Raw genomic sequence first — 25,711 nt, forward strand, 5'->3', positions numbered from 1 at the left:
TAGGTTAGTTAGCTTTCAGATAGTTAACAGCCACCTTTCCCTCAGGCTGGTTAGATTTCTAGCAGTTTGCTAGAGTCCTGCTGTTTAGGCACCTGTCTCTACTCACCCTCTCTTTAATCTATTTCCTTTCTTTATTTTGGGCTGCTGGGTGTGACAGCTTGCCTGAGAAGATCCCCCCTCTCCTCACCCCATTGGGGTGAGCTGGCAAAACTCACTGCAATGAAACCACTCTCCACTATCCCAGACCCTCTTCCTCCCAGGGAATGTCCCCTCCCACTCAATTCTGATCAGTGAGCCCTGATCACTCAACAAAAGCTTTTCCTTTGGGTTCTTTATCTTTCCAGCACCCACCTAGATGACTCAGAGCACTTCCCATTCTATATATGTCCAAAGAAGCTCCTTTACATAGATCTCTGCATTCTCTCCTCTTTTTTGTGTTAGAAGGTCAGGCTCTACCTTCCTACTTTGGCACCATTTCCTGGAACTCCCAATACTGTCTTGATAGCTTCTTAAATGTTCCATTTTAAAAATATATATGGCAAAATTTTTGTTAATTTATGTGTGCTGTACATATGTGTGTATACATGCACATATCCATGTACACACACATGGAGTGAAACACGATTGTTGAGGCTCTAAGAACTGATGTACAGACAGCTGAGAAAGAGGAAATGATAAGAAGTGAACTGTGATATCAAGTGCAAAAGAAGAGAATCACAAATTCATTAACAATTGAAAATTCTTGTGGCTTAAACGATTGAGCTCTGAACTACCATATGGAAGGTCCCGGTTCATTTCCTGATGCCTCTAAGAGTAGATGAGCGAGACAACAAGCTGACACAATGAGCTGGTATGATGGCTGACACAATGAGCAGAAGCAACATGATAGAACAAAAGATGAGGGGGGAAAACATAATGAGTGAGTCAACAAAGCAGGGAGGAGATTTGGCTCAAGCTGTTAAGTACATCTGTCTATCATGGGAGACCTCAGGTTTGGTTCCCAGTGTGTCCTGAAAGGAAGACAAGCACACAATGGACAAACAGCAAATGCAAATAATTGGGGGCAGGGACTGGGAAGAAATAAATAAAGAAATGTTTTTAGAAAACGTCAACATTCATATCACAAAGGAAGTCAGCAACATTGATATCACATTCATTCTTGAGCTTCATTATTTCTCTTTCTGTTTGTATTTTATAAATGATATAAATATATTTATAGAGTTTTATGCAAATACTTTGGATTTAAAGATGTTCAAATAATGGAGTTGCATGTCCAAATACATTGTGTGTTGAAGTACTTCATTTTACACAAGTAGAAAAACACAGGAACATAGATTCCATCAGATCCCTCCTTCTATGAGATGCTCTTTCAAGTATGTAGCCAACAGTGAGTAATATTTTTTCCAGGTATGCTGGTCCTGTGGCAGTAAATTGGTTTAAGATTTTGAATGTATGAAAAAATTAGGCTTAGTCTAAAGAAGGTGGAATGACTAGAACTTAAATTTCCTGGAACAACCCTGAATTTCTTGGCTTTATGGAAATAAGTTAGCATACAAGATAATAAAAGTCTTTGCCTATAAATTAGTGATACTAATACCATACAACTTGAAATCGTTTCTAAGATTGATCAAAGACAAACACTAATTTAAAAGGTAGAATATTTGAGCTAAAGATATAAGGTCTGAAATAAAGACTCAGTAACCCCCCATCTCAGGCTGGTCTTCTGGAAGCAGAGCCAGAACCAGGAACTTAAGCTTGGTCATCTACGTGGGAGGTGTGAGTCTAGGTGCTGAGAGTTCATTATCAATGGGTGTGGGAGATCAAAAATTATGTTATCTTTATGCTAACTTAAGTTATACAAGTTTGTAAAGTATGAAAGCTATGCTTTGAAAAGAAATATAGCTTTGCCCCAAAGTAAAATGATTGATTTTCCCAGAACGAGAAGCAGGAAATTGTAGGACAAAATAGGTACAGAAAGTTATGGAAGATTTATGGAAAGTGAAATTATTTAATATGGTCAGGGCTGACTAAAATGTAATAAGTTAGTTATAATATTTTAAGAATTTTCATATCAAACACTATATTCACACAAAAATAGAATTTTGTTTTCTTTCTGTTAAAATAATAAAATTTATTGGTCTGTTTTTAATGAGAGGTTTTAAAGTTTTTCTTAACTATCTCAGTATTCTGTCTAGAAGACAAAGATTCTATGTCATATCAGAATAATATCTACCTTGATGTTTTCATTAATCTTACCATCCTTTATTTTCTCAGATAAAAAGTCTTTTTGCTTTTAAAAGAACTATGTCTTTTCTTATATCATATTAATTTTTATTTACTCTTTTTTTTTGTCATTTTGGTTAAACAGGGAACCAAATATTGCTTCACAATGACCCATAATCCTTTTTAACACAATTTTCAAATCTGACATCTTTTGGCATTTTCCTTCCCAAAAGCGAAACTAAAAGCTATCTTGTTTTAAACTGTTGCAGGAGATTTTACTTTCACTCTGTAGAAAGAATAGTGCTGGAAATAAAGTTGCTTTACTATGCTATGAGTTACATGGGAAGTATTATAATAATTAAAAGGGATTTTCTAAACTTCTCTTTGTTGAATTTGTATGGGTTAAAATTCTTCACATAAATATTTAGAGATTGTATAAAATTCCTAAAGATTTAAAAATATTCTCACTGTCCATATTATGCCCTGATACTAATGTTCATGATATTAGACAACAGAATAATCCTATTGGTCATAATTTCAGTTTGTCTATAAAAGGTTACATGTCACAGGAACAATGAAATTTCGTCAGCTACATTATTTTACTATAATGCTTCTCTGAAAGTGCTAGCAGTCAGCTATAAGTCAGTGCTTCATCTTCAGCAAAAGGGGATTTTCAATGAGAAGAAAGGTAAATATTTAAATTATGTTCTATTTGTCCATTTACATAACCCTAATAAGGATGTAAAGGTGGGACAAGGTCAGTTGCCTTGACTGACCAGGTCCATTTAAACACCTTCAAATAGACTTTTTATACAGCTACATATTTTTTTTGAGCATTTACTTTTTATTGTATTTTTTTGAAGATACATAGATCACACAAAAAAAAGTTACATTAAAAAATATGAGGTTTCCATATACCCCACACCCCACCCTCTCACTCGCTCCACACCAACAACCTCCCCATCACTGCGGCACATCCACTGCCCCCAGTGATCACATCCCAGAGCACCTACTATACAGCATGGACAACAGCTCACCTTGTAGTTCACACCCTCCCCCAGCACACACAATGGACCATGGCAAGGCACATAATGTCTAACATCTGTCCCTCCAATATCATTTAGGACAACTCCAAGTCATATGAATGTGTCCTTGTTGTTATGTTTTTTCCTTAATGGATAGATGTTTTTCTTTCCCATATGACTACTCTCCTCACAGTAGCTAAGAAATTATTAGACTTCCCCACCTGGGGAATTCCTGCCATATCTCAAGAAACAGGTACTCCCAATATATGGGAACTATAATCAAGGAGCTTTGCAAAGTCTAAATCTAAGGGCTTCTATTTTGAAAAACACAAGTTACCCCCATGAGCTTTTATAAGAGGGAGACCTAGGAAAATAAACTGTGGGATATATAAGCTTTGTCTCATAAAATGGTATGAGGCAACTTGCTCATAACTAATGAGCCAAGTCCTCAATCTTAAGGCTTGTGCATAAGAGCAATTTATGTATTCATATAAATTATATATAAATTTATTTAAAAATTTATAAAAATATTTTTCTTGGATATTTTATTTTTTAAAAGGTTTCTTTTTTATTTTAAGTTTTAAAAATTTTAGCCACTTAAAACTAGTATATCACCTGCAGAGGGCAGGCTGTAGGGTGGCTGATGTACACCAGCAGCCTGAGAAACTCCTTAGGCACATAAAGGGAAAGCTGTTTCTTATTGGTTGTTTTGTTGTTGTTCTTGTTGCGACTGCTGTTTTGTTTCTTGTTTTTGTGTTTGTATTTCCTTTGTTGTCTGCCCCGATTTTTTATCTTTTACTGATTTTTTCTACCTATGTCATTTTTTCTTTTTTTCTTTTTCTATTTTCTGTTTTCCATTGTTTGTCATTTATCCCACCTCTTTCTGTTTGGTCTTCAATTTATTACATGTATTTGACTCTTTCACTCTTCTTTTTAAAATCAATTTTCTTTCCTTATTTTCTACTTTTTCCTTTTTTTCTTTCCTTTTCTTCTCATTATTCGGATGTTTTAACTCATACTAAATTTATTTATTGATTTTGTTTCTTATTTGATTTTTTTCTATTCCATTTTTAAAATCTTATTCCTCTGTGCTTCTTATATTTTTTACTCAGGTTAATTATTTATTTTCCTAGGACTTGTATGGCTTCTCTTCTATATTTTTAAATTATGATTACTATTATTCTTTTATCTTCTTATCATTTCCATTTCCCTGGTCATAATTACTTTTTCAAGGGGACATAGACAAAAGCATGGAAATAGAATAAGAGGAACCAAGTGTCAAAGTGAAATCTTAGAACACACAAAAACAGCAAAATAAACACTAGAGTGAAAAGACAAGCTAAAAAACCAAATAAACCCATCAAGATAAACAGATGCCTAGATATCTACAAAAAAATTACAAACCATACTAAGGAACAGGAAGACATGGCCCAGTTTAAACAACAAAGTAAAAAACAGGAGGAGATGGAGAACATGGAACAACTAATCAAACATGTCCAAACAAATATCATGAATCAACTTAATGAAGTAAAGGAAAAGATTAAGGATATTAAAAAGACCCTGGGAGAAGATACCAAAGAACTTTTAAATATACATTAAAAGATAATGGATATGATGGTGATGAATGGCACCACACAAGAAATTAAATATGTACTGGAAGCATACAACTGTATATTTGAACATGCATAGGAAAGAATTAGTGCCTTGGAAAACAGTATATCTAAAATCAGACAGATAGTACAACAGATACATTAAAAGTTAGAAAAAAATCAAGCAGGGACTAAAATTACAAAACAAAACACACAAACGTATGCATTATTGGCATCCCAGAGGGAGCAGAGAAGAGAAAGAGGGCAGAAGGAGTGTTGGAGGAAATAATGACTGAAAATTTCCCAAATATATTGAGATACATGGATGTACATATACAGGAAGCACAGCATGCCACACACAGTATAAATATTAACAGTCACACACCAAGACAGACGCTTGTGAAATTGTACAATGCTTAAGACAAAGAGAGAATAGTGAAGGCAGCAAGAGAAAAGAGATCCCAAGGGAAGTACAATAAGATTGACGATTTCTCACCTGAAACCATGGAGGCAAGAAGGCAGTGGTAAAACATAGCTAAGGTACTAAAAGAAAAAACTTCCCACAAAGAATTCTCTATTCAGAAAAGCTGCTATTCAAAAATGATGGGGAGTTGTTGCAAGTCCGTTGAGGCTCAGGGCCTGGCTGTCACATGGTCAGTCCAGAGAGTCAGGTCTCCTGAGCATACACCAACCCCAGCACCAACTACAGGTCTGGTAAAAGTAACAGAAGAGAAATGTGTAGAAAAGTCGCATCTGAGTCTAACTCCATCACACCCAGGAACACAGGCTCCAAAGTAGGGTCAACAGACATGTCAATGAACTCCAGAGCCATATGCCATGGCCATAGAATATGTAGGTCTCTGTAGCCCTCAGGAGATGTGGAGAAAGTAGCCACGGTAGCTGTTGAGGGTAGGGAGAGGAAGAAAAAATGTGATGTGGGGGCATTTTCAGAACTTGGAGTTGTCCTGGGTGGTACTGCAGGAACAGATGCTGGACAATGTATGTCTTGCCATGGCCCACTGGGTGGACTCAGAGAGAGTGTAAACTACAATGTAAACATTTATCCATGTGTGCAGCAGTGCTCCGAAAGTATTCACCAAATGCAATGAATGTTCCATGATGACGAAAGAGGTTGTTGATATCAGAGGAGTGGGGTGAAGAGGGTGAGGGGTATATGAGGACCTCATATTTTTTAATATAACATTTAAAAAAATAAAGAGAAGAAAGAAAAAATGAGGGGGAGTTCAAAATATTCACATATCAACAGAAATTAAGAGAGTTTGTCAATAAGAAACCTACCCTTCAAGAAATACTAAAGGGATTTCTTCAGGTTTAAGGGAAATGACAGGAACAAAATGGTTGGAGAAGAATATAAGAATAACTAAAATGATAAAAGAGAAATAAAAACAAGATATGGCATACATAAACCTAAAGAAAATATGGCTAATGTAAGTAAATCCATGACAGTAATAACATTGAATGTTAATGTCTAAAATACTCTGACTCTGATGAACAGATTGGCAGAATGGATAAGGACAGGAACCACCTATATTCTGTCTACAAAAAACACACCTTAGACCCAGGGGTGCATGGAGGCCAAATGTGAATGGTTGGAACACAATTTTACTTGCAAACAATAACCAAAAAAGAGCAGGACTTGCTATACTGATATTGGAGAAAATGACTTTAAATAGAAAATTATTATAAGAGGCAAAGAATGACATATTAATAAAAGTTGAAATCTATCAGAAGAAAGAACAATCATAAACATTTATGCACCTAACCATGGTGCCTCAAAATACATGAGGCAAACTGGAAAAACTAGGTCAAGAAATAGATACCTCTACAATTAAAGTGGGGGACTTTAATACACCATTATCACCCTTAGACAGAAAATCTTGACAGAGAATCAATAAAGAAACAAACACATTGAATAATACATTAAAGGATCTGGACCTAATAGATATGTACAGAACATTATACCCAAATACAATACGATATACATTAGTCTCAACTGCACATGGTCTTTATCCTGGATAGTCCACATGCTAGACCACAGAAAAACTCTCAATGAACTCAGAAAGATTGAAGTTATACAATGATTTATTTGACCACAATAGAAAGAAGCTGTAAATCAATGAGTCAAAGAAGCAGATAAGGAAAAAATAATGGCAGTTAACAGCACAGAGTTAGAAAATTTGTGGTTCAAGGAAGAAATTGCAAAAGAAATCAAATTCTACCTTGAAATGAATGAAAATGACAACAAAAAATGGCAAAACATACAGGATTCATCAAAAAGTGTACTGAGGGGGAAATTCATAGCCATAAATGCCTATATTAAAAAAAAGAAGAAGAAAGAGCTAAAATCAAAGACCTAACTCCATATCTGGAGGAACTAGATAAAGGACAACAAATTAACCCCAAAGAGACCAGAAAGAAGGAAATAACAAATATTAGACCAGAGCTAAATGAAATTGAAAATAAGACAGCACTAGAAAAAATATACAAACCCAAAAGCTGGTTCACAGAGAAGATTAATAAAATTGACAAACTCTAAGATAAACTAACAGAGAAATCCATATAATAAGAAATGAGGAAGGGGATATCACCATTGACCCCACTGAAATAAAGAGTATCATAAAAGGATATTTTTAAAAATTGTACACCAATAAGATGGCTAATTTAGAAGAAATGAACAAATTCCTAGAAATAAACAAGCAACCTACATTGAAAAAAAGAAATTCATGAACTAAACAGACCAAACATTAGTAAAGAGATTGAATATGTTATCAAAAGAAGCTTCCCAACTAAGAAGAACCTGGGACCAGATGGCTTCACAGGTGAATTCTATGAAACATTCCAGAAACAACTAACACCAATCCTACTTAAACTCTTCCAAAAACTGAACTGAAGGGCGTTCATAACTCTATGATGCCAACATCACCCTAATACCAAAGCCAAACAAAGACATGATGAGAAAAGAAAACTGTAGACCAAACTTTCTATTGAATCTAAATGCTAAAATCTTCAACGAAATACTTGATAATCATATCTGACAATACATCAAACAAATTAAATACCATGACCACATGGGCTTCATCCCTTCTATGGAAGGCTGGTTCAACATAAGAGAATCAATCAATGTAATATAGTACATAAACAGATCAAAAGAAAAAAGCAACATGATAATTTCTATAGATGCAGAAAAAGCATTCAAGAAAATACAGCAGCCTTCCTTGTTAAGAGCAATTCAAAAGAAAGGAATAGAAGGAAACTTCCTCAACCTGATAAATGGAATATATGAAAAACACACAGCTAACATCATACTCAATGGTGAAATCCTAAAAGCTTTCCCTCTGAGATCTGGAACAAGACAAGCACGCCCACTGTCATCACTCATATTTAAACATTGTGTTAGAATTTATTATCCAAGCACTTAGGCAAGAAAAAGATATAAAAAACGTTCATTATTTGCAGATGACATTATCCTATACCTTAAAAGCCTTGAGAAATCTACAACAAAGCTTCCAGGGTTTACAAATGAGTTCAGTAAAGTATAGGTTATAAGATTGATGTGCAAAAATTGTAGCATTTCTGTAAAACAATGATGAGCAATGTGAGGAGGAAATCAAGAAAAAATTCCCATTTACAATAGCAACTAAAAGAGTCAAATACATTGGAATAAACTTAACTAAAGGTGTAAATGATGGTATGCAGAAAACTACACAAACTGTTAAAGGAAATCAAAGAAGACCTAACTAAATGGAAGAATATTCCCTGTTCATGGATAAGAAGACTAAACATCACTAAGATGTCTATTCTACCCATACTGATTTACAGATTTAATGCAATCCCAATAAAAATTACCACAGTACTTTTTACTGGAAAAGCTAACTATGATATTTATTTGAAAGTGCAAGGGGCCCTGAATGCAAAGGACACATTGAAAAAGAAAAATGAAATTGGAGGATTCGTACTACCTGACTTTAAAAGACACTACAAATCTACAAGGGTCAAAACCACACGTTATTGGCACAAGAATAGATATACTGAGCAATGGAACTAAAATGAGAGGTCTGATATAGATGCTTGCATATACAGTCAAATGATATCAGACAAGACCACCAAGCCCATTGTACTGTTAGCAAATGGCCTCTTAAACAAATGGTGCTTGAAGAACTAGATATCCATATCCAATGAATGAGAGTGGAACACCATCTCTCACAGTATACAAAAATTATTTCAAGATGGATCAAAGATCTAAATAGTCCTATAACACTATAAAGATCTTTGAAGCTAATGTAGGGAAGGATCTCATTTTAGGAAATGGTTTCATGAACTTTACACCCAAAGCATGAGCAATGAAAGAAAAAGTAGAAAAAAAGGACCTCCTCAAAACTAAAACATTTTGCAAATCAATGGAGCTTGTCAAGAAAGTGAAAAGGTAGCCTATTCAATGGGAGAAAATATTTAGTAATTATATATCTCATAGGGGCATAATATCCAGCATATAAAAAAAAATCCTGAACCTTAAAAATAAAAAGACAAACAACCCATTTAAAAAATGGGCAAGTGATTAGAATAGACACTTCTCCAAAGAAGAAACACAGATGGCTAAAAAACACATTAAAAGATGTTCAACTTCACTAGCTGTTAGGGAAATGTAAATCAAAAGCACAATGAGATATCAACCATGAGACTTGTGGCTATTAAAAAACAGAGGGCCATAAATGTTTGTGAGGATGTGAATGAATGGGGGCCCTTATCCTCTGTTGGCAGGAATGCAAAATGTTGTCAGCATTTGTGGAGGACAGTTTGGCCATTCCTCAGGAAGTTAACTATAGAACTGCCATATGATCCAGTAATCCCACTGCTGGGAACCAGAAGAATTTAATACAGAGACATGACCAGATATATACACACCAGTGTTCATAACAGGATTAATAAGTATTGCCCAAACTTGGAAACAACCCAAATGTCCATCGACAGATGAATGGATAAACAAATTGTGGTATATAATTACAATGGAATAATACTCAGCTGTAAGAAAGACTATGGTATTAACACAGGATAACATGGATGAACCTTGAAGACATTATGTTGAGTGAAGCAAGCCAGGCACTGAAGGACAAATATTACATGACTTCACTGATAAGAAATAAGGAAATTGAGCAAACTCACAGTTAGAGTCTGTACAGAGACAGAAAGTTAGAGTCTGTACAGGAGACAGAAAGGGAAAAGAAGCTTATGAGCCAATGCCCAGATGGACAAAATCTATGAAGAGGTGGAAGGGTATAGTTGTGCAGTGGATGGGCATGACCATGATGCTGTTTCGAGATGTTCATAGGGTTGGGAGACTGAGTTGTACTGTAAATGGGAATGGGAAAGGGTTGGGGGAGGGACCAGGTAAACACCGGGGATTTGCAGGTATGTGACTGAAACTACAATGTTGAGATTTTTTTTTTTGGCAATATGGCAGGGTAGGATTATGAATTTAAGATTTTGGGTGAGGGGGGCATCCAAGAGAGGGCACGCCTGGGGGAGGCTTCTAGGGACGGTGTGAGTGTTCATCTTCTCATAGTATGTTGTATCAGTGGGTGGAGACCCACATAATGAGCAGGAAGGTGTTTGACTCCCATTGCGGGAAGTCCTGCTGCATTCTCAAATAGAGGAGTGGGAGTCTCTTGAGAGCATAGGCAGTGCCTAATAGGGGAGAAAAGGCCAGTATGTCTAGCCCTCCATGTTGTTTCAGGTAACCATGAATCTAGCTCTTCATGGAGTGAAGCACTGTGGTTCCTGTGGGCCCCAAGGGGAGGGGCAGGGAGGAAGAGAATAGATGCAACATGAGGCATTTAGGGGGGCAATAGAAGTGTTCTACATGATCTTGCAATGATGGATACAGGCCATGTTAAATTTCATCAAAATTTATAAAAGTGTATGGTCCAAAATGTAAACCATAATGTAAATCATTGACCACGGTTAGCAGCAATGTTTCAATATTCATACATCCATTGTAACAAATGTCCCATCCACTTGTGAAATGTTATTAATATGGGAAACGGGTAAAAGGGAAAGATGTTGGGTAGAACAGAATTCCCTGTATTCTGTATGTGGCTTTTCTGTAACCTAAAGTTTCTTCAAAGACAACATGTGAAAAATTCTCCTTGGGGAATAAACAGAAGAAAATTTCACTGTACATACAACATGACAGATCTTACAGTGATGTAAGTCAAGATGTTAAACATTTTTAAATTTTATGTTTTTTAATTTTATTATTCCAAAATTTTAAAATTTTATTTTATTTATTATTTTTAAAATCTTGATTTTTATTTCATTTTCTTATTAATGGTAGTTGATTATTTTCTTCACTTCATATTTGGAATAGTTTTGGATCACAGAGAGTTTACAACTGCGGCAGGGTTGGATCATTTGGGTAGGGTGTCAGTGATGGGCATGCATGGGAAGAGGTTCACTTGTGATATACCTAAAAGGCATATGAATGTGTTCAAGTGTTCATGCAACATTGCCACGGTGGGTGAAGAGTGACACTATAACTGAAAGAATATTGAATTATCATCCTACGAAGCTCTGCCACATTCTCTAACAGAACAGTAAGAATCGCCCGAGTAGGGGCAGTGACTAGTGAGGAAGGATGGACAATTGATGGGTCCCCGATATTGATGAATGTACTTATGAGCCTTTACTTTTGAAACTGAAATTTAACTTAATATTACAGGGTGCCTAATACTTATCTCCTGAGTGCCTCCTTCTCGCTCAAATGTGACTTCCTTCTAAGCCAAACTCAGCATATAAATGCATTACCTTCCCCCCAGCATAAAACATGACTCAAAAGGGTGAGCCTCCCTGGCAGTGAGGGTTTAGTACCGAGCACCAACTAGCCATGCACCTGGAAAAAGACCTTGACCAACTCGGTGAAAGGGTAAAGACAAATGAGTTTAGTCTTATGGCTAAGAGACTTCAAAGTGAGTTGGGAGGTAATTCCAGAGGTTACACTTACGCACATCTCAGCAGGATCTCATAGAGTACCAAAGTCAAAATTGCCTCAAATAGTGGAGACATCCAGACACTATAGGCAGGGCAGATGGCTTGGAGTCTGGTGCTTTGCCAGTGGGCTCTTCTTAGAAATTTATGCTCTCAAGTATGACAGAGTTGGACTCATTTGTCACTACACATGGCTATTCTGCCCCTTCTAATTGAACCTAAAATTAGTGCTAGAGTTGTGAGGTATATATAAAAAGGAAATCTTTGGTCTGTTCATGTGCCAGCTGGACCCTGAATCTCATTGGAATTGCAACAACTACTCTCCAGTTCGTTGGACTCACCTAAGACAACTAACAGAATGATGATGGACAATGGCCATCCCAAGGAACAGAGGGAGTCTGCAATTGTAAGCAAGACAGTCCCATTCATTTGCCACACAGGATATAAGCCCCCTCTCAAAAAGAGGCAGATTAGGCATTACCATCTCAGAATCCTCAGGATTAGGGAATGAATGATGGACTAGAAAAGACATGTTGATATTCTACTATAGACTCATTATTGTGATTTTAGCAATGGATATGGAGGCATGTCACTGGAGATTCTGAGAGTAGGGAGAGGGAAAAACAAGTGCAATATGGGGACATTTGGGGGGCTTGGAAATTGTCCTGAATGACATTGCAATGACAGATACAAGTCATTTTATATCTTGTAATAACCTCCAAAATTGTGTGAGCAAGAGTGTTAATTACACTGTAAATTCTAATTCACACTTAGTGGCAATGCTCCAAAATGTGTTTATCAATTGTAAGAAATGTATCACACTAATTAAAAACGTTGTTAATGTGGGAAAATGTGTGAGGGGTTTGGAGCAGGTTATATGGGAATCCCATATATTTATTATGTAATATTTATGTACTAAGTATCTTTAAAAAATAAAATGTGTATTTAAAATAAATAAATAGATAAAAATTGACTGAACTAGAATGGGTAGGGGAAATCTCCTGCACAGATTGAGAAATAGATGAATTATTTTTCAACTCCTTTAAATATAGTAATATTGTATTTGTGATCCATAACACACATAGTCCAGAAGTAAATAAATAATAAAGTGTACACATAATTAATTATAAACCTATTAATCAGCACACTTTTGAATTGACATTCAAATTAAAAACAAAATTAATGACGAATAATTTGGAATTGATTCACATAATTTGGTGCCTCCTCATAATGAAGCACTATTCATCATTACCAGTGTTATGGATAATGTTTACTGATATGGAAAACGTTTATTCTTATTAATGAAAATAAGTTTACAAAATGGCAACCAATATATAGTTAATTTCTGATAGCAAAGACATTGCTTTTATGCTTTTCATCACCCAGAGAATTGAAAATAAAACATATATACTTGAGGGCTTGGATTTCTGTAGGATAGTAGGTCGATGATATTGTCTGACTGGAGATAATGCAAATGTCCAGTTAAGAAATGCCTTCGCTCATGGTTTTTATGATAAAACCCTTTTCTGGACACTATACAACTACACATTAATTAGCAAATTGGAGATACAGATCCCCAAGGGGTTGAGAGATTCGGTATCCTATGGACCTCTCGTTTTTCATGGTGTTTTTTCCTCCAGGGAAAATGAAGAAACATTTATTTTAGCCTTGCTCAAGGGTATTGCGCAGTAACATTAACTTCAGGACAGAAACTCTGTATGCTGATGTCATACCATTTGCCTATCTTCTTCTCTAGACATTGGAAAACTAAAAGGGAGAATGGGCTTGAGAGCTGGAGGTTGGGAGTCCCCTGCCTTATGTCCTCATCTCCCCACTTCTCGCAGTTACACTGATCAACAACAGCCGACTCAGCTGATGGCTCACTCGGTCTCTCCTCAGACCTTCCAGGATGTCTTTCTGAGGTCTGGTCTTTATCACTCTAACTCAAAATGAAATCATTCTTGTTCATAGCACAAGAAGAATCACAAAAGATGCTTGGGAAGGGGAGAAAAAATTCGTGAACTCTTTTTTTCAAAAGGAAAAGGATATTTTGCTAAGGATTTCTTCCTCTTCCAAACAGCACTTAATAGCTGTTGTTCATATTCAGATTTTTTAAGAGATCAGGTAGGGGAAATTGTTTTTTTTTAAATCTTTGCTAGGTTAAAATTTTATGCACACACACAAACACACACTTCAAACTCCAAACTCCAACCTCTGGTCACTCTCCTCAGGTCTGTTAAGCCACAACTCTCAGACATGAACCATGGAAAAGGCTATGGCCTCCAAATCTAACTTCCAATTAATAAGCGGTTCCACTGAATGGGGAGAGAATTCACTACTTACCATAAACAGGATAAAATGTAAACTAAGGAAGGGGCTGCAGTGGTAGGCGCTCCTCGGAAGATTTCTCATAATCCAAGATTTAAAATAGTTTAAAATATTGCAGTGGGGAGACTATTTACATGTTTTGATTTCATGTCTGATTTATTTTAATTCATTTCTCCCCCACTCCCCTCCCTGCGATTTTCTGCTCTCTGTGTCCACTTGCTCTGTGTATTTCTGGGTCCACTTGCACCTTCAGTACCTCAGTGGCACCTGGAAACTGGGTCCCTTTTTTGTTGTGTCATCTTGCTGTTAAATTAAAAAATTGGTAATTATTGCTTAATGAATTTTGGGTGACATAAATTTATACAGGGAGACAATATGTTATGAAAAATTTCACATTTAGATGAATTTTATGTTTGGAATATAAATTGTGTTATTTTCTGGAGGCGATGGAAATAACTTCTTGTGTTCCCATGTGACCCCAGGAGTAGAATATTTGAATAAAATGCAATTTTTAATTTTAAAAGTAAAACATATCAATCTGGGTTAAATCAGCATTTAGTATAAGCAACATTAGAAATAAGCAGCATGTAGGAATCTATGTAACAGGTTTATCCAGTTTCCTGAGAAGTTTTATTAGCTAAACGACCATGAACCTTTAGCTCTAGAATTAAAAATTCTAAAATCTCATTCTCTCTATTTAAGTAACAATTGTACTTATGAAATATAAACATGCCTGAATAAAAATGACAAATTAAGCCTTCATTCATTATTTCATATACAAAAGATATATTTTTCAGATAATATTTCTTCAGCAGGTAAATTTGGGTCAAAGGTGATAACATAAAAAGAGTAAATAAAGAAGTATGGTGGACTCTAAATCTGCTTTTTTATTGTGCAGAATAATGTAAAATTTTATGACCAGACATATTTTGCCTTTTCATGACTTTTCCAAATGCAGTACTTTGTCTTTAACTATTGGGTGTTTGCAAGCCAGTGTTTTCCTTATTTTACCAAATACAATCTCTTGTTATCTATCTTGGTAAATAAATGTATGCATGTCAAGTGAGTTTGCTTATATTTATGTAAATATACCAGAAATATCTTCATTCTATCAATTATAAGAAATATAAAATTAGCATGTAAATAATCAGAAAGCAGCTGTTAAAGAATATTATAACACCATTTAACTTCTCTCTATACTAAAACCTGCCAAATGATAGTCCACAATCACTCCTTAATCAGATAATTACTTGTGATAAACACAATCTACGTTGTCTATGAGATAGAAAGATATGAAATACATCCCAATTATTTTTCCGAACAGTATTCACTTCTTTCCATATTTCTATTGCTCTAATTTCTGTGATAAAGTACAAAGTTCAGTTACACTCTATGTAGTATTTGATAGACTCAGTATTCCCATCCTCTTGTCCTTCCCACTAAGAGTATTGCATAGATGGTACAACTGGGAAGATTTCTCTTGTACTTCAGTAGGTTACTTTCAAAAATATTTATCAGGAAATGGAGTATAGAGAATGGTCCTATGAATGAAGGAGGATTGGTTAGATGTTTATTGAGATGAAATTGTTGATTAAAAATGCCTTCATTTAAGGACACCTTTTTATAATTACTAATTTTCATTTGTCTTTGAAGAATCACAGTAAAACCTCATCTAGAAGTTTACTTCAAATATTATTCAACTATATTTCAAATAAGTGAATAGTAACAAGGATATTTTCCTAACTTGAATTCCTAATGCCCATTTTCCTGCTTACCCAAGTATGCCAATGGAGAAAATCAATTTGACGTCTGGGGAGGATTTCATTTTATTGGATTCTCAGACCAGTCACAACTGGAGCTAGTCCTCTTCATTGTAGTCTTGATATCCTATCTTCTGACACTCATCAACAACCTAGCCATTATCCTGATCTCCTGTCTGGACTCCAAACTCCACACATATACGTATTTCTTCCTCACAAATCTCTCCTTTCTTGACCTTTGCTTCACCACCTGCATTGTCTGCCACCTATTGTGGAACCTGAAGGGACCATCCAAGACCATCACCTCCAGTGGCTGTGCCATTCAGCTCTATGTGTCACTTTTCACTGGGCTTCACTGAATGTGTTCTCCTCACTGTCATGGCATTTGACCACTGTGTGACTTTGTGCAGAACTCTCAATTACACTGCTGTAATGCACTCTTTGATTTGCAAGTCCTTAGCAGGAATAGCATGGCTTAGTGGAATGGGAAACAGTCTCATCCAGAGTACCATCACCCTTCAACTTCCCCAATGTGGGAATCACCACCTCCACCAATTCTAGTGTGCGGTGCCCACCATGATCAAGCTGGCATGTGTTGACATCCACAAAAACAAAGTCCAGCTCTTCATGGCCACCCTAGTTCTGATCCTTCTTCCTGTGGTCTTGATATTGGTCTCCTATGGACTCATTGTTCAAGCAGTAGTAAAAATTAAGTCAGCCCAAGCTTGTCACAAGGTCCTTGGGAACTGCAGTTCTCATCTAATAGTGGTGTCCCTCTTTTTGGGACCAGTTCAGCCATCTACATCCAACCCAAGCGATCCTATGGCCACAGCCAGGGCAAATTTCTCACCCTCTTCTGCACAGTTGTGACCCCCACCCTCAATCCCCTCATATATACTCTGAGGAACAAGGTTGTCAATGGAGCCCTGAAGAGGTTGCTGAGAGACAGAAAAATTCCTAAGAAAAAGTTAAGATCCAGTGCCTTTCACTTCCGGAAATGTATTAAAGAGACATAATGATAAATATCTACCCCCAAGTATATATCATACATGTAATTTATCTCTCTGACTGTATGTTCATAGATAATGCTAAAACAATCAGAAAAAAGATTCAACTTCCTTTGTGAGGGTGTGTGTTTGTATATAACAAATCTTCTCACACATCTCCTTTTCATATATATATAGTTCTAGAATTAAAACAGTGCTTAAACTCACAGAATTTACATAAAAATTATATTTGTGTGAGGAAATTACTATAGCATTTCCTTTAAAAGCATCCCTGATATAATAGTATATATGACATTTTTGTACACATTATCCCAGTTCTTTCAAGAAAAATATAAAGTAAACAAAACTTGAAAATATGTGTTGGGAGGGTTTGTAGTAATTAATCCAAGATATGAATCTACTTGAAATATGACTAAGGAAAAATTATACATGACAAAAATGTTTACATCATTAAACAAACATATTATCTAGTTTCAGATGTTCCCAGAGAATGCTTGGGAATACCTTGTATTCAATGCTATTTTTCACTCTATTTTCTTTCTTTGTTTTTTTTTTTAGTAGATATCATTTGGGCTCTGGAGCAAAACTGTTGGGTTTGAAATTTTTCTCTTCTATTCACTGATTGTCAATAGCCCTCTTTTTCACCTAACCTACATATTCCTCAGTTCAAAAACTTCATAATTTCTGGTGAGGATTAAATCAACAAATTCATGTATAGTGCTTACAAATCAATGCCTGGCACTGGTAAATGCAAACAAACATCAACAAATACTCTTATACTTCTCAAAGATAGTATTGTGTCTTGAAATCCCCAAATTCTTTATTCTTCCTCCATCATTTCCAACTAGTGCTTTGTTGGTCTTTATTTTTTTCTTTTTGTACTTTCCTGGGAATACTGATACCTGCCACAATCCATCTTCTCAATTTTATCCTGTTTCACAAAGGTCAAACTGACCTGTAAACTTTGCTTGAAACAATTGGTTCTGGTTGGCAGCTCTTCGAGTCCCAATGCATAAGCTCAAAGAGCAATTATTTTAAGAACTAATGACTATCTAGGACAACACTTATGGAATCAAGTGTGCTGTGTCAAGTCTCAGTTTCCTCACCTGTACAAGAGTGATAACAAGAGTTACTAATGTACTTGGCTGCTGTGTATATTCAATCTGTTAATCCAGGTAGAGTTTAGTTCAAATCTTGTTATTTACAAATAGGAACCACCCAATAATTGCTCTTTTACTTGATTTAAATGGTTTCAATCCTCACCAGACCTTACCCATATGATGATTTCCCTCATCGTGTTTTTCATGGCCTTTTTTTTTCTTTATTTTTCTAAAATGTCCATTCAAAAAATATGAGGTCCCCATATACCCTCCCATCCCCTTCACCCCACTCTTCCCATATCAACAACCTCTTTTTTTTTAAAGATTTATTTATTTATTTATTTCTGACCCTTTCCCCCCCACCTGGTTGTCTGTTCTCTGTGTCTATTTGCTGCATCGTCTTCTTTGTCTGCTTCTGTTTTTGTCAGCAGCATGGGAATCTGTTTTTCTTTTTGTTCCATCATCTGTTGTGTCAGCTCTCTGTGTGGGCAGTGTCATTCTTAGGTAGGCTGCACTTTCTTTTGCGCTGGGTGGCTCTCCATTTATGGGACGCACTCCTTGCTTGTGGGTCTCCCTTACGCAGGGGACACCCCTGCGTGGCACGGCACTCCTTGCATGCCTCAGCACTGCGCATGGGCCAGCTCCACACGGGTCACGGAGGCCCAGGCTTTGAACTTTGGACCTCCCATGTGGTAGACGGATGCCCTAACCACTGGGCCAAGTCTGCTTCCCAGCAACCTCTTTCATCATCATGGGACATTTACTGCATTTGGTGAATACATTTTGGAGCACTGCAGCACCACATGGATAATGGTTTACATTATAGTTTGCACTTTCCCTCAGTCCACCCAGTGGGCAATGGCAGGACATACAATGTCCAGCAACTGTCCCTGTAGTATCATCCAGTTCAACTCCAAGTCCTGAAAATGCCTCCACATCATATCTCTTATTATTTTAATCACTTCCAAATTTCTCCCAACAGCCTTCAAATATAAACAACTATCTACTTTCCTTCAAAAAGCTCTCAGTGTGTGTCCTCTATATAATTATGACTACGTATCTTTATATGAATATAAATGTCATATTCATAGTATCCCTCACCCATTCTCTTAATCTCAATCTTACGTCAATGCTTTAATTCAGGTACTCTATCTTACTCCCAATTTACTTTGCAAACTTGTGGCCCTCAGGCACAAATGGGTTCATGGGTACCCTTGTTTTGAAAAGCTAGTTTCAACTGAGTGACCATGAATATCCTCCACTATGTCATGTGCTCTCTCCTTACCATAGATCTTCACAGCTGCCTCAGGATATCTTGTGGCTTGCCTCTTAGTCACGAGGTATTTGAAGTGTGCTAATTCTTTCCAGCCTAATTCTTTAAAGTTCCAAACTCATTTCATCACATCCTGTCTGTTTTCCACAATGATTGATTAATACTCAAGAGTTAGCTTTCAACTGTAACTATGGAATACTGATATTAAATGTTTCTTAATGCTTCCAGAATGAAGTCTAAAATATTAAGCATGGAATTCCATCTTCTACATCAAAATGATCTAATCAATCATTCATCCTCCACAACATGCCCTCATTCATTCTATGTTTAAGTAGTATGTAGAAGCCCAGATTCCGATTTTTTTCTTATAATTAATCTCATGCATTTTACACCATATCTATTTGAAAGACTGCTTAATTGTTAACTTTCCCACAATGTGCCCTGGTAAACAAATCATAAGTCTTCTTTGCATTGCAAAGTCCTTTTCCATGTGCTAATTAGCTAATGCATGAACCAAGATGTCCTGAAGAAAATCCAAGTATTCTTTTACAGTTAGAGATAAAGTACATAATAGGGAATAACAGCAGATAGCTTGAAAGATAAAGGAAGGCATAGCTCTGAAGGTATTCTCACATTTTGCTAAAGACATTGGAATTGATGCTGGTAGGTCTGGGAGAGTGTCTTTTATTCTGTAAGGTCCTAGAATCTACAGTGAGACAAACCTAGGCTTTACAAGCTATTTTACCTCTTGAAGATAACATTTCCAAATGTTCCAGAGGGACAAAAGTACCAACTGCATGAGTTCGGGAGTTAGGTAGGACAAGGCAAGTGATGTGCATTACTGAGACTGGCACAAGGAAGCTCAGGGCACGTTCATCTCTCCACATTTTAACAAGGAGACTGCTAATGTGTTTTCTTAAAGTAAAAGAACTATAACTTTATTCTTTCATTCATCCTGTCCATACCACCGAGTGGCTCTTTTCCTGCATATGTGTCCCTGTGTTACATCTTTACAATCTCATAATTTTTTCTGTTGTTATCATTTTCAAATGATAAAATTGTCCACTTCTAGTAATAAAATATTCTCATATCAGTAAATCAAATATTAACTCAAGGCAACACTTCATTTATACTTAAAGATTCTGTTCTCCCCCAATTTGAGCCCTTCTAGTCTGAGACTCAGCAATGGAGAAATGATAAAAGTCTCCATCTCTCTACTTTGTGCCTATTCTTCTATGTGTGTATTGATAAATGCAATTCAGAGACTGTCAGTGTAAAACTCTGCAGAGGGTGAAGGGAGAAGTTTGACAGCAAGTCTTACTATGCTCTACAGCTAACAGCTTCACTCAGCTCTCGCATTCTTGTAATTTTAGACAAGTTTTATGATATCAGTTCCCTTTGGTTCCCAAAGCCCCATTAACACCTTCCAAGTTCTCTAAGTTATCCCACCTCCCTTTTACTTGATTGAAGTGAGGAGAAAAGCCCATAAAATCTTCGTCATAGAAGTTATCCCTTTATTTGCAAGTCTCAGCTCTCTTTCTGTCACTCTGAACACGGACAACCAGCTAAGGGCTCTCATGGTAAATGTTCATTGTGCTTCCCAGAGCACAGTACCCTATATCTTTTAAAGCTGGGTGGAGCTTATGAGAAATTTAGGCCTTTGAGGTGTGTGCAAAAGTGACCTGTGTTAATTCCAAGCCAAATATTCAACTGCTGGTGACAAGTCTCCAAAGCTCTCGCGTTCCCTCTGCTACAACCGCTAGCAACATTAGGGTTGATGGCAAGTCTATCAGGATGCGATCTTGAGAGAAGAGACGTTGCAGAGTCCGTACCTGGACTTAACAGACATATAGCAAGCATGAAATACATACACTCTGCTTTAAACCATAGAGGTGTTTGCATATTTTATTACTATAGCATATCCTACATTTCAGAGAGGATCAATTATTTCTGATATAAGCACAAAAGCAGTTGTCAATCCACTTCCTTTGAAACCTTAAGGTTGATCACCTCCATTTAGAATCTGGATGTGCTTCTGAAGTATGTTCCTTCTGGATCTCTGAGACCTCAGGTAAAATAGACACTGCACCTCAGATAGCAATCTCTTATATTATTACGATGACACAGTTTGAATACTGCATGATAAATGGTGATTGGAGAGAGAAAAGGATACCAAGCAGTTGTTCAAAATACAAACATAAAAGCACAGACTGGAGCTGTTGATGACCTTAGCAGCACATCTCTAGGTGATAGTACATGCGTCCTGAGAATGTGGTGAAATTTCTCCCTTATGTATGGTGACTGAAGTAAGTAAAGAAAGCGAGGAAGTTAGATAAGGAGAAGAAGAAGGCGGAATGCATGGGTCTGCTGACAAGTAGGAAGAAATCTAGAATAAACTAAATTTCATGTCGAGGAACTGGTGCAAGTTCTTTCACCGAAAGGACAAGAGAACTCTACGAGCTGCAAAGGCTTCCCTTCAGCCCCTCTCCCGGTCCCCAGTCTCCTTGAAAGCTGAGCCCTGTCATGTGTTTCCATGAATCCCTCCAGCCACATTCGAATTCGCATCTTTTCTTACTTCCCTAATGACCCAGATTCCTAAGTTTTATCTTCCCTCTCCTCCATCTTTTCTCTCAACTGTTACTATCTGTGATCCTTTGCTCTGATGCTATAAAAATACTCAGATCTCTTCAATATTTAAAACTTACATATTTTTTCCTTTATTTTCATTTAGCCATTGTGCTCTGATTTTCCTTTCAGTCATGACAAACTTCTTTAGAAAATAGGTTTAATTCGTGGTGTTAACTTCTTCAGGTGACAATCAGTACCCAATTTGGACCCCAGTTAGATAAACTACAGTTTCCATATTGTTGAGAAACTTGTTTCCTGGTACATACATTTTCTCATGTTGAGTAGTAGAATTAATCTCACAGACTTGAAAGTCATTCTATGTTTCTGTTTCACAACACAAAACCATCTGGGATCCATACAATGACTCGCTGCTCCTTTATTTATTTATTTATTTTTAATCTTTTTTTTTTTTATTCACTTTGTAATAATATTACATTAAAAATATATATGTGAGGTCCCATTCAACCCCACCCCCCCACCCCCCCTCTCCCCCCCCAACAACACTCGTTCCCATCATCATGACACATCCATTGGATTTGGTAAGTACATCTTTGGGCACCTCTGCACCTCATAGACAATGGTCCACATCATGGCCCATACTCTCCTCCATTCCATCCAGTGGGCCCTGTGAGGATCCACGATGTCCGGTGATCACCCCCGAGGCGCCATCCAGGGCAGCTCCACGTCCCAAATACGCCCCCACCTCTCATCTCTTCCTGCCCTTCCCCATACCCATCGTCCACCATGTCCACTTTTCCCAATCCAATGCCACCTCTTCTATGTGGACATTGGATTGGTTGTGTCCATTGCACCTCTATGTCGAGAGGAGGCTCAGATTCCACATGGATGCTGGCTGCCATCCTCCCATTTTCAGTTGTAATCACTCTAGGCTCCATGGTGTGGTGATTGTCCTTCTTCAACTCCATCTTAGCTGAGTGTGGTAAGTCCAATAAATCAGATTGTAGGTACTGGAGTCTGTTGAGGCTCAGGACCTGGCTATCACATTATCAGTCCAGAGATTCAAATCCCCTAACTATATCTTAAACCCCAACGTTAACTGCACCTCCAGCAGATTAGTATGAAAGTCTTATGAAGGGAGATCCCATCTGAGTCCAGATTCATCACACATAAACACCATTTCCAGAGAGGGGCCATCTGCCCTGGCAGTAAACCCCATCGGCCATGACCATAACTCTCATGGGTCTCTTTAGCCTTCATAGGAACCAATATCTGGGGGTTGTATCTGCTTTATCTGTCTCTCTGACTCTGCTCAGTTGTGCATGAGGGCAATCCTTCTGCCAGCCTCCAGACTCTTTTTTAGAAACTCGTAGCCATATAAACTCATTTCTCCTTTCCATTTCCCCCTTACTTTAGGTCAAACAGCATTTTAAAGTCATGTTGTTTTATGTAGACATGGATATTCTGCTGATCCGCATTGAACCTTCCATATAAGGTCCTTTTCCAGTTGCATCATCAGTTGGTATTTGATAGTGGTCCCTCGTTGCCAGGGAGGCTCATCCCCGGGTGTCATGTCCCACGCTGGAGGGAAGGCATTGCATTTACATGCTGAGTTTGGCTTCGAGACTGGCCACATTTGAGTAACGTGAAGGCTGACAGGAGGAAATTCCCAGGCACAATGTTGCTCTAGGCCTTGTTCTTATTTTAGGTTTATCAGCTCACAAGCATAGTCATTAGCATCAGGGGCTCACTGTTGAACCCTCACTCCCTCCCGGTCCCCGCCGCTGTACCTGGGAGACTATCGCTGCTCCCCTAGGGACCACGACAGAGCACCACTGGCCAGGAACCCAGTACCCCCCCTGCTGGGTTTTTAATTGTTGCCACTATGAGTATATCCAATCATTACCATGCACCCTGGACATATGTTCTGTACAGCTCCCTGTCAGCCATAAATCACCTGTCATTGGTATCCCATACCAGTATCCCTCCATTGCCATTGTTGAAACACTCTGTGATCCAGAACTCCCCGAAATTTGAAGCCCAATATAATGTCATGGTCCCTTACTAGGGAATGGCATATAGCGATGGGTTTAAAGGATAGATAAAGAACTTGGATAAAGTTAGATAAAGAACTTAGATAAAGAATGTTGACTTGAAAAAATTCCACATCCTATCCTTTTTTTTTTTTTCTTCCCTCCTCCCTAATTATTCAGCGTTTCTTCGTAGGAGTCCTAGACCACAGCAATGCATATATATAATATACAGCACTCCCATACATCCACCACAACACCTTTTTCCTTCCACAGCGATACTCTTACACCCTATTCACATCATATTTACTTAAGGTGATGTACAGAGTCTGAGATATTAGCTTTCTAACATGGTAATATCTGTGCTTACATTATGGTGCATACTTTAGGATACACAGTTCTTTACATTTTTAGTTCTCCTATGTTTTACCTTATGGTTTACATTATCAGTCTGTCGTCTCCTATATGTTATGGTGTAATATTACATGTTTTATATCCATCTTTGTGTACTCTCAAGAAACTCCTCCCTTGCCCCCCATTTACTTTGGTTCCACACATTTAATGTCCATTTTCCCTTCCACCTTGGTGCCCACAGTGACAGTCAACCTCCGTTTCCTGAGGAGCCACTTCCAGAGATAGATGGAATAGTGTTTAGGGCCTAACTTGCTCATCTGCCCCAGTGCCCTGGGAGCCACCTTTTCTCTCGAGGGATAGAGTTCCCTCTATTTGGTGGCATTAGTCCTCCCCAGGATGTGGGTCCACCCCCACTCTCACTACTTGGGATTCTACACCATGGTGTCACCCACTCTGGCAGAATGAGCATTTAGACATTCCCCAGGAGCCCGTCCTGCATCAGACCCTCCCCTCCGAGCATTCTAAACAGGTAACCCTCTTTATTATATTTTGATATTATTTTCTCGGCATTTTACTCTCCACTACCTCCTAACCCTCTCCTCTGTTCGTATGCTACCCCTCCCTCCCCCCACTTTTGGGCAACATTACCCAACCGTCCCTCCCCAGCCACCCTCAAACCCGTAAAGCCCCAACCAAAGGCAACCCCTTGCCCCCATTTTATCTCTTCTTTGTGTTCATACTTACCACCATCTCGTCTTAAGTTCCACCCCTGCAGATATCGGCTCATATCCTTCCTCCACCCTCCGATTTCCTGTAAGCCTATCGTTCAGTCTCTTGCTATCTAGGGCAGCTTGTTTATTTCATATCATTGAGGTCATGTAGTATTTGTCCTTCAAAGTCTGGGTTGCTTCACTCAACATAAGGTTCTCAAGATTCATCCATGTTATCACATGTGTTTGTAGTGTATTTGTTCTTACAGCCGAGTAGTATTCCATTGTGTGTATATACCACATTTTATTGATCCACTCATCTGTTGATGGGCATTTGGGTTGATTCCAACTTTTGGCAATAGTGAACAATGCTGCTATGAACATTGGTGTACATATATCGGTTTGTGTCCTTGTTTTCAGTTCTGCTGGGTATATACCCAGCAGTGGTATTGCTGGGTCATATGGCAAATCTATGGCTAGTTTTTTGAGAAACCGCCATACTGTCCTCCAGAATGGTTGGATCCTTCTGCATTCCCACCAGCAGTGGATGAGTGTTCCCCTTCCTTCACATCCTCTCCAGCACTTGTATTCTTCTGTTTTTTTCATAACTGCCAATCTTATGGTTGTAAGATGGTATCTCATTGTAGTTTTGATTTGCATTTCCCTGATAGCTAGAGATTTGGAACATTTTTTCATGTGCTTTCTTGCCATTTGTATTTCTTCT

General features: G+C 37.6%; 1 pseudogene; it reads left to right on the forward strand.

Moving 5' to 3' along the window:
- The first annotated feature begins 11,738 nt into the window (after positions 1-11,738).
- Positions 11,739-16,943, forward strand: LOC101429890 (olfactory receptor 2G3-like; annotated as a pseudogene).
- The last annotated feature ends 8,768 nt before the right edge of the window (positions 16,944-25,711 follow it).

The sequence above is a fragment of the Dasypus novemcinctus genome, chromosome 22 (genome assembly GCF_030445035.2).
Source record: "Dasypus novemcinctus isolate mDasNov1 chromosome 22, mDasNov1.1.hap2, whole genome shotgun sequence".
Lineage (NCBI taxonomy): Eukaryota > Metazoa > Chordata > Mammalia > Cingulata > Dasypodidae > Dasypus > Dasypus novemcinctus.